Here is a 13326-nt window from a genome sequence, read left to right as displayed (position 1 = left end):
GCTTCAGTAATGGAAAGGAAGCTAAAGGTATGGTGCACCAATGCAGATGGAATAACAAATAAGAGTGAAGAGTGGCAAGAATGCATCATTGATGCATCACCTGACATCATAGCACTAACAGAGACAAAACTTACAGGGATAACAGATGCAATTTTTCCACTTGGATATCAGATTATGAGGAAAGACAGAGAGAACAGAAGAGGGGGAGGAGTAGCATTGCTCATAAAAAACCAATGGAGTTTTGAGGAGATGGGAGGAATGGAAAGAAGGGAAACAGACGACTTCATTGTAGGAACACTTCAGACTGGTGGTCCAAAGGTGATGATAGCAGTGATGTATAACCCACCACTTAACAGCAGGAGAACAAGAGAAGAGTATGATGTGAGCAATAGGACAATGGTGGATACACTAGCTGAAGTGGCCAGGAGGGCTCATATGGGTAGGACAAAATTGCTTATAATGGGGTATTTCAATCATAAAGAGATTGACTGGGAAAACCTAGAGCCACATGGGGGACCAGAAACATGGAGGGCTAAGATGTTGGAGACTGTATTGGAGAACTTTATGCATCAACATGTTAGGGATACAACCAGAGAGAGAGAGGAGAGGATGTTGCAGCAAGGCTGGATCTCATATTCACCTTGAATAGTTCAGACATAAGGTATATCACTCACGAAAGACCCATTGATGCTAGTGATCATGATGTTCTGAGTTTTGCATATCTTGTCGAGTTAACAGTGGAGAATGCAGCAGCACGAGAACAACAAGAGAAACCAAACTTCAAAAAAGGGGACTACATAGGAATGAGAAGTTTCCTGCATAAAGTGCAGTGGGAAAGAGAACTAGATGGAAAGACAGTAAATGAAATGATGGAAAAAGTAACCACTAAGTGCAGGGAGGCAGAGGAAAGGTTCATACCAAAGGGCAACAGAAAAAATGGAAAGACCAGAGTGAGCCCATGGTTTAATTGAGGTGTAAAGAGGCCAAAGCCAAGTGTGCGAGAGCATGGAAAAGGTATAGAAGACAAAGGACTCAAGAAAACAAGGAGCTGAGCAGAAGAACCAGAAACGAATATGCAAGGATAAAGAGAGAGGCCCAGAGGCAATACGAGAACGACATAGCATCAAAAGCCAAATCTGAACCAAAGTTGTTATACAGTCACATTAGGAGAAAAACAACAATCAAGGACCAGGTAATCAGGCTGAGGAAAGAAGGAGCGGAGCTCACGAAGAGTGACCAAGAAGTATGTGATGAACAAAACAAAATATTTAGAGAAGTATTCACAATAGAGTCAGGAATGCTTCCAGCAAACTGTGGAGGTAGGGTGCACCAACAGGTGCTGGACACAATACACATAACCAAGGTAGAGGTGAAGAAACTGCTAGACGAACTCGATACCTCAAAGGCGGTGGGCCCAGATAACATATCTCCATGGATACTGAGAGAGGGAGCAGAGGAACTATGTGTGCCATTAGCAGCAATCTTCAGTAAATCTATCGAAACAGGGAAGTTGCCTGAGGCATGGAAGACAGCACATGTAGTTTCAATTTTTAAGAAAGGGGATAGACAGGCAGCATTAAACTACAGACCAGTGTCACTGACTTGTATAGTATGTAAAGTCGTGGAAACGATTATCAGGAGAAAAGTAGTCGAACACATTGAAAAGATTGGTCTCATACATGACAGTCAGCACGGCTTCAGAGATGGGAAATCCTGTGTCACAAATTTACTTGAGTTCTACGATAAGGTAACAGAAGTAAGATAGGAGAGAGAGGGATGGGTAAATTGCATCTTTTTAGATTGCAAGAAGGCTTTTGACACAGTACCACACAAGAGACTGGTGCAAAAATTAGAGAAGCAGGCAAGAATAAAGGGGAAAGTGTTGTTAGGTAAGACACATATGCAACAGTTAGGTATCTTTATTTCGAAACGTTTCGCCTACACAGTAGGCTTCTTCAGTCGAGTACAGAAAAGTTGATAGAAGCAGAAGATACTTGAAGACGATGTAATCAGTCCATCACCCTTAAAGTTTTGAGGTGGTCAGTCCCTCAGTCTGGAGAAGAGCATTGTTCCATGGAAATAAAGATACCTAACTGTTGCATATGTGTCTTACCTAACAACCTGTCGGTATTTTATACCATTTTAATGTTCAAAGGGGAAAGTATTGCAATGGATCAGGGAATACCTGACAGGAAGGAAACAACGTATGTTGGTACGTGCTGAAGTGTCGGAGTGGGCGAATGTGTCGAGTGGGGTTCCATAAGGTTCAGTCCTAGGCCCGGTGCTTTTTCTTGTATACGTGAATGACATGGTGGAAGGAATAGATTCTGAAGTGTCACTGTTCGCTGATGATGTGAAACTGATGAGGAGAATACAAGTGGGAGAGGATCAGTTAAGATTACAAGGGGATCTGGACAAACTACAAGTATGGTCCGACAAATGGCTCCTGGAGTTTAACCCCAGTAAGTGTAAGGTCATGAAGATTGGGGAAGGACACAGAAGACCGCAGACGGAGTACAGGTTAGGAAACCAACAGCTGCAAACGTCAGTTAAAGGAAAGGATCTTGGGGTAAGCATTATAACGAACATGTCCCCTGAGGCACACATCAATCAAATAACTGCTGCAGCATATGGGAGATTGGCAAACCTGAGATTGGCATTTAGACATCTGAGTAAGGAGTCATTCACGACATTGTACACAGTGTACGTAAGGCCTATACTGGAAATGCAGCGCCAGTATGGAACCCTCACTTAGTCAAACACGTCAAGAAATTGGAGAAAGTGCAAAAATTTGCAACACGATTAGTCTCTGAACTGAGGGGTATGTTTTATGAGGAGCGGTTAAGGCAACTCAACGTGGTGACACTAGAGGATAGGAGGGATAGACGGGACATGATAACAACGTATAAAATACTAAGAGGCATTGACAACGTGGACAAAGATCGAATGTTTCAGAGATGGGATACAGAAACACGGGGACACAATCGGAAACTGAAAACCCAGATGAGTCATAGGGATGTTAGGAAGTATTTCTTTAGTCTTAGAGTTGTCAGGAACTGGAATAATCTGGAGAGTGAAGCAGTGGAAGCAAGTTCCATAAATATCTTTAAGAAGAGGTATGACAAATATCATGGAGCAGGGAGAGAGTGAATTAGTATCGACCAGTGAAGAGGCGGGGCTAGGAGCTATGACTCGACCCCTGCAACCACATATAGGTGAGTACACACACATGGCAGATGGCAAATGTAGTCCCAGATTTTAAAAAAGGAAACAGACACGAGGCATTATACTACAGACCTGCGTCACTGACGTGTATAGTATGCAAAGTCATGGATATCATCAGGAGGAGAGTGGTGGAGCACCTAGAAAGACAAAGGCTTTTAAACGACAACCAGCACGGTTTCAGGGAAAGAAAATCCTGTGTCCCAAACGTACTGGACTTTTAAGACAAGGTAACAGAAGATACGAGAGAGAGGGGTGGATAGACTGCATTTTCTTGGACTGCAAGAAGACCTTCGACACAGTTCTTCACAAGAGGTTAATGCAAAAGCCAGAGGACCAGGCATGCATAACAGGAAAGGCACTGCAATGGATCAGAGAATATCTGACAGCGAGGCAACAACGAGTTATGGTACGAGTTATGGTACGTGACGAGGTATCAGAGTGGGCGCCTGTGACGAGCGGGGTTCCACAGGGGTCAGTCCTAGGACCTGTGCTGTTTTTGGTATATGTGAATGACATAACGGAAGGGATAGACTCATAAGTGTCCCTGTTTGCAGATGATGTGAAGTTAATGAGAAGAATTAAAACAGTCGAGGAAGAGGCAGGACTACAGAGACCTGGACAGGCTACAAGCCTGGTCCAGCAACTGGCTCCTCGAATTTAACCCCGCCAAATGCAAAGTCATGAAGATCGAGGAAGGGCAAAGAAGACTGCAGACAGAGTACAGTCTAGGTGGCCAAAGACTGCAAATCTCACTCAAGGAAAAAGATCTTGGGGCGAGTATAATACCGAGCACATATCTTGAGGTGCACATCAATCAGATAACTGCTGCAGCATATGGGCGTCTGGCAAACCTGAGAATAGCATTCTCCTATGAAGAAAGGTTAAGAGAAATCGGCCTGACGGCACTGGAGTACAAGAGGGTCAGTGGAGAAAGACATGATGTTCCAGAGATTGGACACAGAAACAAGGGATCACAATTGGAAGTTGAAGACTCCTATGAAACAAAGGGATGTCACCGAGTTGTCAGGAAGTGGAAAAGCCTAGAAAGAGACGTAGTAGAGGCAGGAACCATATACAGTTTTAAGACGAGGTTTGATAAACCTCATGGAGTAGGGAGAGGACCTAGTAGCAATCAGTGAAGAGGCAGGACCAGGAGCTATGAATCGACCCCTGCAACCACAAATAGGTGAGTACACACACACACACACACACACACACACAAACACACACACACACAAACACACACACACACACAAACACACACACACACACACTATGACTTGACCCCTGCAATCACAATTAGGTGAGCACACATATACAAGCTGACTTTCAAGGCAGAAACGGTGCAAAACAGGATACTGTAAGAGAAACCACGGCTAAATGAAATATCAACATACAAGAGGGTGTTCCTAGACCACTACAGAATGAGAAAAGAACGACAGCAACTCAGGGAGAAGACACAAAAACGAAAGGAGCTAGAAAGAGAGACAAGGATAGAGTCAGCAGAGGACAACCAGAACCGGGCAGAGCAACAAGTCCAAACACAGAGAGAACCACCATCAGAACCCCACAGCCGAACACACTATCCCAATACAAACCACAATCCATACTCACAGCCCCCACCCTACATTATGCAGCAGAATCCCACAGCACCCTGCCAGGTCCCCCACTCCCCCAACCTCCAGAACACAGTGCTAGAGAGGAAACTGAAGGCTTGGTGCAGCAACACTGATGAAATAACGAGTAAGTGGGAATAGTGGCATGAAAGAATCAAAAAAGCATCACCGGGCATCATAGCTCTCACATAAACCAAGCTCACAGGAATGATAACAGATGCCATCTTTCCAATGGGATATCAGATCCTGAGGAAAGACAGAGGGAACAAGGAACAAAGGGGGCATGGAGGAGTGGCACTGCTCATCAAAAAAAATGGGATTTTGAGAAGCTGGAGAGAGGAGACAGAAGATAAGCAAGAGACTACATAATAGGAACACTTCAGTCTGGAAATCCCAAGGTGGTAATTGCAGTGATGTATAACCCACCACAGAATAGCAGGCCAAAACAAGAATATAAAAGTAACAGAACAATGGCTGACACACTGGCTGAAGTGGCCAGAAGGCTCCATATAGGCAGAGCAAACCTACTGGTTGTGGGTGACTTCAACCACAAAGAAATCTACTTGGATAACCTGGAGCCACATGGGGGCCCAGAAACGTGGAGGGCAAAGATGTCGGAGGTGGTACTGGAAAACCTCATGCACCAGCACAATAGGGTCACTACCAGAGAGAGAGGAGAAGATGAACCAGTAAGACTGAACCTAGTATTCACCTTAAGTAATGCAGGTATAGAGGACATCACATACGAAAGGCTCCTAGGAGCTAGTGATCACGTGGTTCTGAGCTTCGAATACGTAGTAGAGTTACTAGTGTAGAGGGAAGAAGGAAGGGCAGAGCGGAGGAACCCAAACTACAAGAAAGGGGACTACACAAGCTTGAGGAACTTCCTGCACGAGGTTCAGTAGGACAGAGAGCTGGCAGGGAAATCAGTCAATGAGATGATGGAATGTGTGACATCAATATGCAAAGCAGCATTCATTCATTCATTAGAGATTTGCCGGTACTTCCGGCCCGGGTCTTCTCCAGATGGTGACCCGGCGGTGGCCCCCGGGGCGGGGGTGTCGTTCGTCTTCTTCATTCTTCTATCTTCTCTCTTGGACCCTCCGGTTGGAGGGTAACTTCTTCTTCTATCTTACATTGACTCCCCCAGTGGGAAGTGTCTTCTCGCTTGGGATCTTCAGTGTCACAGTTGGGCAGAGGCAGAAAACAGGGTCCCATTGGAGCCACACCCCTGCTTTAGCAGACAGCAAAGTGCTGGGAAAACTTGTCTTGATGGTAGTGCTAGAGGGGGGGTACCCTCTGCACCAGTCTGATTCGGAGGTATCAGCCTGTTCTTCAGTGCTTCGTGGTCGATTCCAGCGTTGCTGAGGGCGGTGTAGATACGGTTGGCAAAGCGTTCCAAGTTGGGTGACACAATGTCGTTGATGTCTTGCTCACATTCTGGAGTTCGCATTGGGTTCTTCTTCTGGTTGGTTGTGCAGTGTCCACCACTCTTGCCCTTGGCTTCTTGTTGCCATGGGGGATTGGTAGTGGCCTGGGGAGCTGCAGCCATTGGTTCTTGAGTTTTGGCAGTCTTGACCTTGGCTCCTTGTTGTGGTGGAGCAGTAGTAGCGGTATGGGTAGTTGCAGCCCTTGGTTCTTGAGTTTTAGCTTTCTTGGCTGGCGGTTAAGTGTCAGAGGCAAGGCCTCGGCTTGGATAGTTGCGGTGGCGGTGGAGGCAGGCGGTGGTGGACTCTCATTGGTGGGATTTGCCGACGTATCAGTGGTCTCAGATTGGTCCATCTCTATGTCGAGTGGAGGTTGTGTCAGTGGTGGAACAGCAGTTATGCTGGCAATATTTGCAGTGGTTTGTAGGATCTCACTGGAAGGTGGTGATGCAGAGAATGTGAGTCCAGGCATGTTGTTTAGTTTGAATACTTCGTTGATGGTGGTGTTGAAGGAGCCAGGCTCAGCTGCATTCTGTACATGAGCATACATGATGCAACATAGGATCTTGGTGGGATCGGCAGCAGGTGCTGTGAGGAAAGTGGTAGGAGCAGCTTGCGTGGCTTGTAGTATCTTGGTAGTGTCTGCTTGAATCTTGGCAATAGCAGAATATGTGGGTGCTTGTGGTTTGGACTTCTTTTGTTGTTGTTGTTTCTTGAATATGTCCCTTCTGATGGGACACCTGGCAGCAAGAGTATGGTGGTCATCCTTGCAGTTCAAGCATTTCGGTGGGGAAGCAGTAGTGCAATTCTTGGTTCACCCAGAGGTGTAGAGAGGCCAAAACTAAATGTGCTAGAGAATGGAAGAAGTATAGGAGGAAAAGGACCCAAGAGAATAAGGAGAGTAGTCGATGAGCCAGAAATGAATATGCACAGGTAAGGAGGGAGGCCCAACAATACGAAAATGACATAGCAGCGAAAGCCAAGGCCGACCCAAAGCTGCTGTATAGTCACACCAGGAGGAAAACAGTCAAGGACCAGGTAATCAGGCTGAGGAAAGGAGCCGAGATCACAAAAAATGACCGAGAAGTATGTGAGGAGAAACGTGAGATTTAAAGAAGTATTCACAGTGGAGACAGAAAGGACTCCTGAAACACGGAAGGGTGGGGGTACACCACCAACTGTTAAACAATACATACAACCGAGGAAGAGGTGAGGAGGCTGCTAAGCGGACTAGTTGTCTTAAAGGTAATGGGGCTGGATAACATCTCTCCGTGGGTCCTGAGAGAGGGAGAAGAGACACTGTGTACCACTAACAATCTTTCAACACATCTACTGAAACAGGGCAGTTCCTTGAGGTATGGAAGACAGCAAATGTAGTCCCAATTTTTAAAAAAGGAGACATACACGCTACACTAAACTACAGACCAGTATCACTGACATGCATAGTATGCAGTCATGGAGAAGATTATCAGAAGAGTGGTGGAACACCTAGCAGGGAATGAGCTTATCAACGACAACCAGCAGGGATGGGAAACTGTCACAACCCTACTGGAATTCAATGACAAGGTGACAGCAGTAAGATAAGAGAGAGGTGGAGTGGGTAGACTGCATTTTCTTGGACTGTAAGAAGTTTTTTGACACAGTTCCACACAAGAGATTAGTGCAAAAGCTGGAGTATCAGGCAAGCATAACAGGGAAAGTACTGCAATTGATCGGAGAATACCTGACAGGAAGGCAACAGCGAGTCATGGTACGCAACGAGGTGCCGGAGTGGGCGCATGTGACGAGTGGGGCTCCACAGGGGTCAGTCCTAGGGCCGGTGCTGTTTCTGGTATATGTGAATGACATGATGGAAGGCAAAGACTCAGAAGTGTCTCTGTTTGCAGACGAAGTCAAGTTAATGAGTAGAATTCAATCGGAGGAGGACCAGGCAGGATTACAAAGGGATCTGGACAGGTTACAGGCCTGGTCCAGCAAATGGCTTCTGGAGTTCAACCCCGCCAAGTGCAAAGTCATGAAGATCGGGGAAGGGTAACGAACACCACAGACAGAATACAGTCTAGGGGACCAAAGACTACAAACCTCACTCAGGTAAAGGGTCTTGGGGTATATCACCGAACACATCTGAGGCGCACGTCAACCAAATAACTGCTGTTAGGTAAGACACATATGCAACAGTTAGGTATCTTTATTATGAAACGTTTCGCCTACACAGTAGGCTTCTTCAGTCAAGTACAGAAAAGTTGATAGAAGCAGAAGATACTTGAAGACGATGTAATCAGTCCATCACCCTTAAAGTTTTGAGGTGGTCAGTCCCTCAGTCTGGAGAAGAGCATTGTTCCATAGTATGAAACAATATGGACCATATTGTTTCATACTATGGAACAATGCTCTTCTCCAGACTGAGGGACTGACCACCTCAAAACTTTAAGGGTGATGGACTGATTACATCGTCTTCAAGTATCTTCTGCTTCTATCAACTTTTCTGTACTTGACTGAAGAAGCCTACTGTGTAGGCGAAACGTTTCATAATAAAGATACCTAACTGTTGCATATGTGTCTTACCTAACAACCTGTCGGTATTTTATACCATTTTAATGTTCAAATAACTGCTGTGGCATACGTGCGACTACCAAACCTAAGAATAGCATTCCGACATCTCAGTAAGGAGTCGTTCAGGACTCTGTGCACCGTGTACATCAGGCCCATATTGGAGTATGCAGCACCAGTCTGGAACCCAAATCTTGCCAAGGTTAAGGGAAATCGGCCTGACGAAACTGGAGGACAGGAGGGACATGATAACATAAAATACTGAGAGGAATCGACAAGGTCGACAGGGACAGGATATTTCAGAGATGAGACTCACCATCAAGGGTCACAATTGGAAGTTGAAAACTCGGGTGAGTCACAGGGATGTTAGGAAGTAATTCTTCAGTCACAGAAAGTGAAATAGACTGGAAATGAGGTGGAGACAGGATGCATACACAGCTTAAGAAGAGGTATGATAAACTTCACGGAGCAGGGAGTGACCTAGTAGCGACCAGTGAAGAGGCGGGGCCAGGAGCTAGTAATAGATCCCTGCAACCACAATTAGGTGAGTACACACACACACACACACACACACACACACACACACACACACACAATATCACTCATTCGTGAAATAATAATTTGGTGAAACTGAACTTGTGCCAACACTGATTAGGTAGAAGAGGGGGTTATGAAAGGAGGGGGGGAGGAGGAGGAGGAGGAGGAGGAGGAGGAGGGATGGGGGGAGGTGTCTGGTATGGGAGGAAAGGAGTTTATCCAGAATTTCCCTGGAGTCGTTTCAGGAGGTCAGCGGGCCCCGCAAGCTGGTCCCAGACCAGGCCTCCTAGTTGCTAGCTTGATCAATCAAGTTGTTAGCACCTGCTGCCAGAGTCCAACGTATGAACCACAACCCGGCTGATCAGGAACTGTTTTTAGAGCAAAGGACAATAATAAGTAACAGCAGAGGAAACAAAGAGGACGGCAAGTCGCAAGAGGAGGAACAAATGTAACAAGAGGAACTGAAAGGAAGGAGAGGTATTTGTAAGCAAGACGCGACTCCATTAACAAAGTCACAACGGGAGGGACAAATTTAGCAACAGGAGGAACAAACAGGAAGGAAAGTGACAATGACAGGAATAAAAAATAACAGCAAGGCGAGCAGGAACGCAATTCAAAACGGAACAAGAACGCAACTCACAACAGGAGAAACAAACAGGAAGGAGAGGCAATGGAAACAACAATATACAAGACGCGCTTTCATAAACTAAGCAAACGGCTAATAGTACAATCAGCCAAGAAAACAAGACCAGGTAAACAAGACCAGGTAAACAAGACCAGGTAAACAAGACCAGGTAAACAAGACCACAAACACAAAACCAGGAAAAAAAGGAAAAATCAGGTAAACAATACCAGGTAAACAAAACCATGTAAATATGGTCAGGTAAACAGGACCAGATAAGACCAAGTAAATATGGTCAGGTTAACAAGGCCAGGTAAGCAAAACCCGGTAAACAATACCAGGTAAACAAATACAGAAAAACAAAACCAGAAAAACAAAACCAGGTAAATAAGGCCAGCTAAACAAGACCAGGTAATTATGGTCAGGTAAACAAGATCAGGAAAAACAAATCAAGACCAGGTGAACAAAACCAGTAAAAACAAAATCAGGTAAATAAGGCCAGGTAACAATACCAGAAAATTAACACCAAGAAAAATATATTCAAGTCAAAGAAACAATAACGAAAATAACAAGAGAGAGTCGAGGTGAGAATAGAGGAAGGTTAATGTATAAATCATAAGAAAAACAAGGCAAGGAAAATCAAGACAACGAAGGAAAGTAAGGAAAGACAAGACAACAAAGGATAAAAATGTAAGAAAATCAGCACAGCAAAGATCTTACAAAACGAACATAAAGAAAACAAAAAAGGGGGAAAACGGGAAAGAATGAGAAGGAAAAGAAATAACTGAGGACCTCAGTTCGAATTCCCGTCCATTCATCTCTTTTTCCATTGACAGTCGTCCTTCACGACTTATCTTGGGTTTATATATTGTGTGTGGGGGGGGAGGAGGAGGGAATAGTTTGGTAGTACAGGCGTGTTGACAGCCGCTGACCTTCCAGGAGAAGGTCAGGAGAGGCCATGTGTGTTAATGTGATGCGTCGTAAATGAGGCTGACTTGATCACGCCCTCCCTTGCTACCTGAAGCCTGACTGGATAGTAACATTATCAAGCACTCCTACATGCTACCTGCAGCCTCGGTGGATAGTAACATTATCATGCAGTCCTACATGCTACCTGCAGCCTCGGTGGATAGTAACATTATCCTGTACTCCTACATGCTACCTGCAGCCTCGGTGGATAGTAACATTATCATGCAGTCCTACATGCTACCTGCAGCCTCGGTGGATAGTAACATTATCCTGTACTCCTACATGCTACCTGCAGCCTCGGTGGATAGTAACATTATCATGCAGTCCTACATGCTACCTGCAGCCTCGGTGGATAGTAACATTATCCTGTACTCCTACATGCTACCTGCAGCCTCGGTGGATAGTAACATTATCATGCACTCCTACATGCTACCTGCAGCCTCGGTGGATAGTAACATTATCATGCACTCCTACATGCTACCTGCAGCCTCGGTGGATAGTAACATTATCCTGTACTCCTACATGCAGCCTCGGTGGATAGTAACATTATCATGCACTCCTACATGCAGCCTCGGTGGATAGTAACATTATCATGCACTCCTACATGCTACCTGCAGCCTCGGTGGATAGTAACATTATCATGCACTCCTACATGCTACCTGCAGCCTCGGTGGATAGTAACATTATCATGCACTCCTACATGCTACCTGCAGCCTCGGTGGATAGTAACATTATCATGCACTCCTACATGCTACCTGCAGCCTCGGTGGATAGTAACATTATCCTGTACTCCTACATGCAGCCTCGGTGGATAGTAACATTATCATGCACTCCTACATGCAGCCTCGGTGGATAGTAACATTATCCTGTACTCCTACATGCTACCTGCAGCCTCGGTGGATAGTAACATTATCATGCACTCCTACATGCTACCTGTAGCCTCGGTGGAATAGTAATATTATCATGCACTCCTACATGCTACCTGCAGCCTCGGTGGATAGTAACATTATCATGCACTCCTACATGCTACCTGCAGCCTCGGTGGATAGTAACATTATCATGTACTCCTACATGCTACATGCAGCCTCGGTGGATAGTAACATTATCATGCACTCCTACATGCTACCTGCAGCCTCGGTGGATAGTAACATTATCATCCACTCCTACATGGTACATGCAGCCTCGGTGGATAGTAACATTATCATGTACTCCTACATGCTACCTGCAGCCTCGGTGGATAGTAACATTATCATGCACTCCTACATGCTACCTGCAGCCTCGGTGGATAGTAACATTATCATGTACTCCTACATGCTACCTGCAGCCTCGGTGGATAGTAACATTATCATGCACTCCTACATGCTACCTGCAGCCTCGGTGGATAGTAACATTATCATGCACTCCTACATGCTACATGCAGCCTCGGTGGATAGTAACATTATCATGCACTCCTACATGCAGCCTCGGTGGATAGTAACATTATCATGCACTCCTACATGCTACCTGCAGCCTCGGTGGATAGTAACATTATCATGTACTCCTACATGCTACCTGCAGCCTCGGTGGATAGTAACATTATCATGTACTCCTACATGCTACCTGCAGCCTCGGTGGATAGTAACATTATCATGCACTCCTACATGCTACCTGCAGCCTCGGTGGATAGTAACATTATCATGCACTCCTACATGCTACATGCAGCCTCGGTGGATAGTAACATTATCATGCACTCCTACATGCAGCCTCGGTGGATAGTAACATTATCATGCACTCCTACCTGCAGCCTCGGTGGATATTAACATTATCATGCACTCCTACATGCAGCCTCGGTGGATAGTAACATTATCATGCACTCCTACATGCTACCTGCAGCCTCGGTGGATAGTAACATTATCATGTACTCCTACATGCTACCTGCAGCCTCGGTGGATAGTAACATTATCATGTACTCCTACATGCTACATGCAGCCTCGGTGGATAGTAACATTATCATGTACTCCTACATGCTACCTGCAGCCTCGGTGGATAGTAACATTATCATGTACTCCTACATGCTACCTGCAGCCTCGGTGGATAGTAACATTATCATGTACTCCTACATGCTACATGCAGCCTCGGTGGATAGTAACATTATCATGCACTCCTACATGCTACCTGCAGCCTCGGTGGATAGTAACATTATCATCCACTCCTACATGGTACATGCAGCCTCGGTGGATAGTAACATTATCATGTACTCCTACATGCTACCTGCAGCCTCGGTGGATAGTAACATTATCATCCACTCCTACATGCTACCTGCAGCCTCGGTGGATAGTAACATTATCATCCACTCCTACATGCTACATGCAGCCTCGGTGGATAGTAACATTATCATGTA

This window comes from Cherax quadricarinatus, chromosome 15 (genome assembly GCF_038502225.1).
Source record: "Cherax quadricarinatus isolate ZL_2023a chromosome 15, ASM3850222v1, whole genome shotgun sequence".
Lineage (NCBI taxonomy): Eukaryota > Metazoa > Arthropoda > Malacostraca > Decapoda > Parastacidae > Cherax > Cherax quadricarinatus.
The sequence above is the reverse complement of the archived record's forward strand: the minus strand, read 5'-3'. Positions refer to the sequence as shown.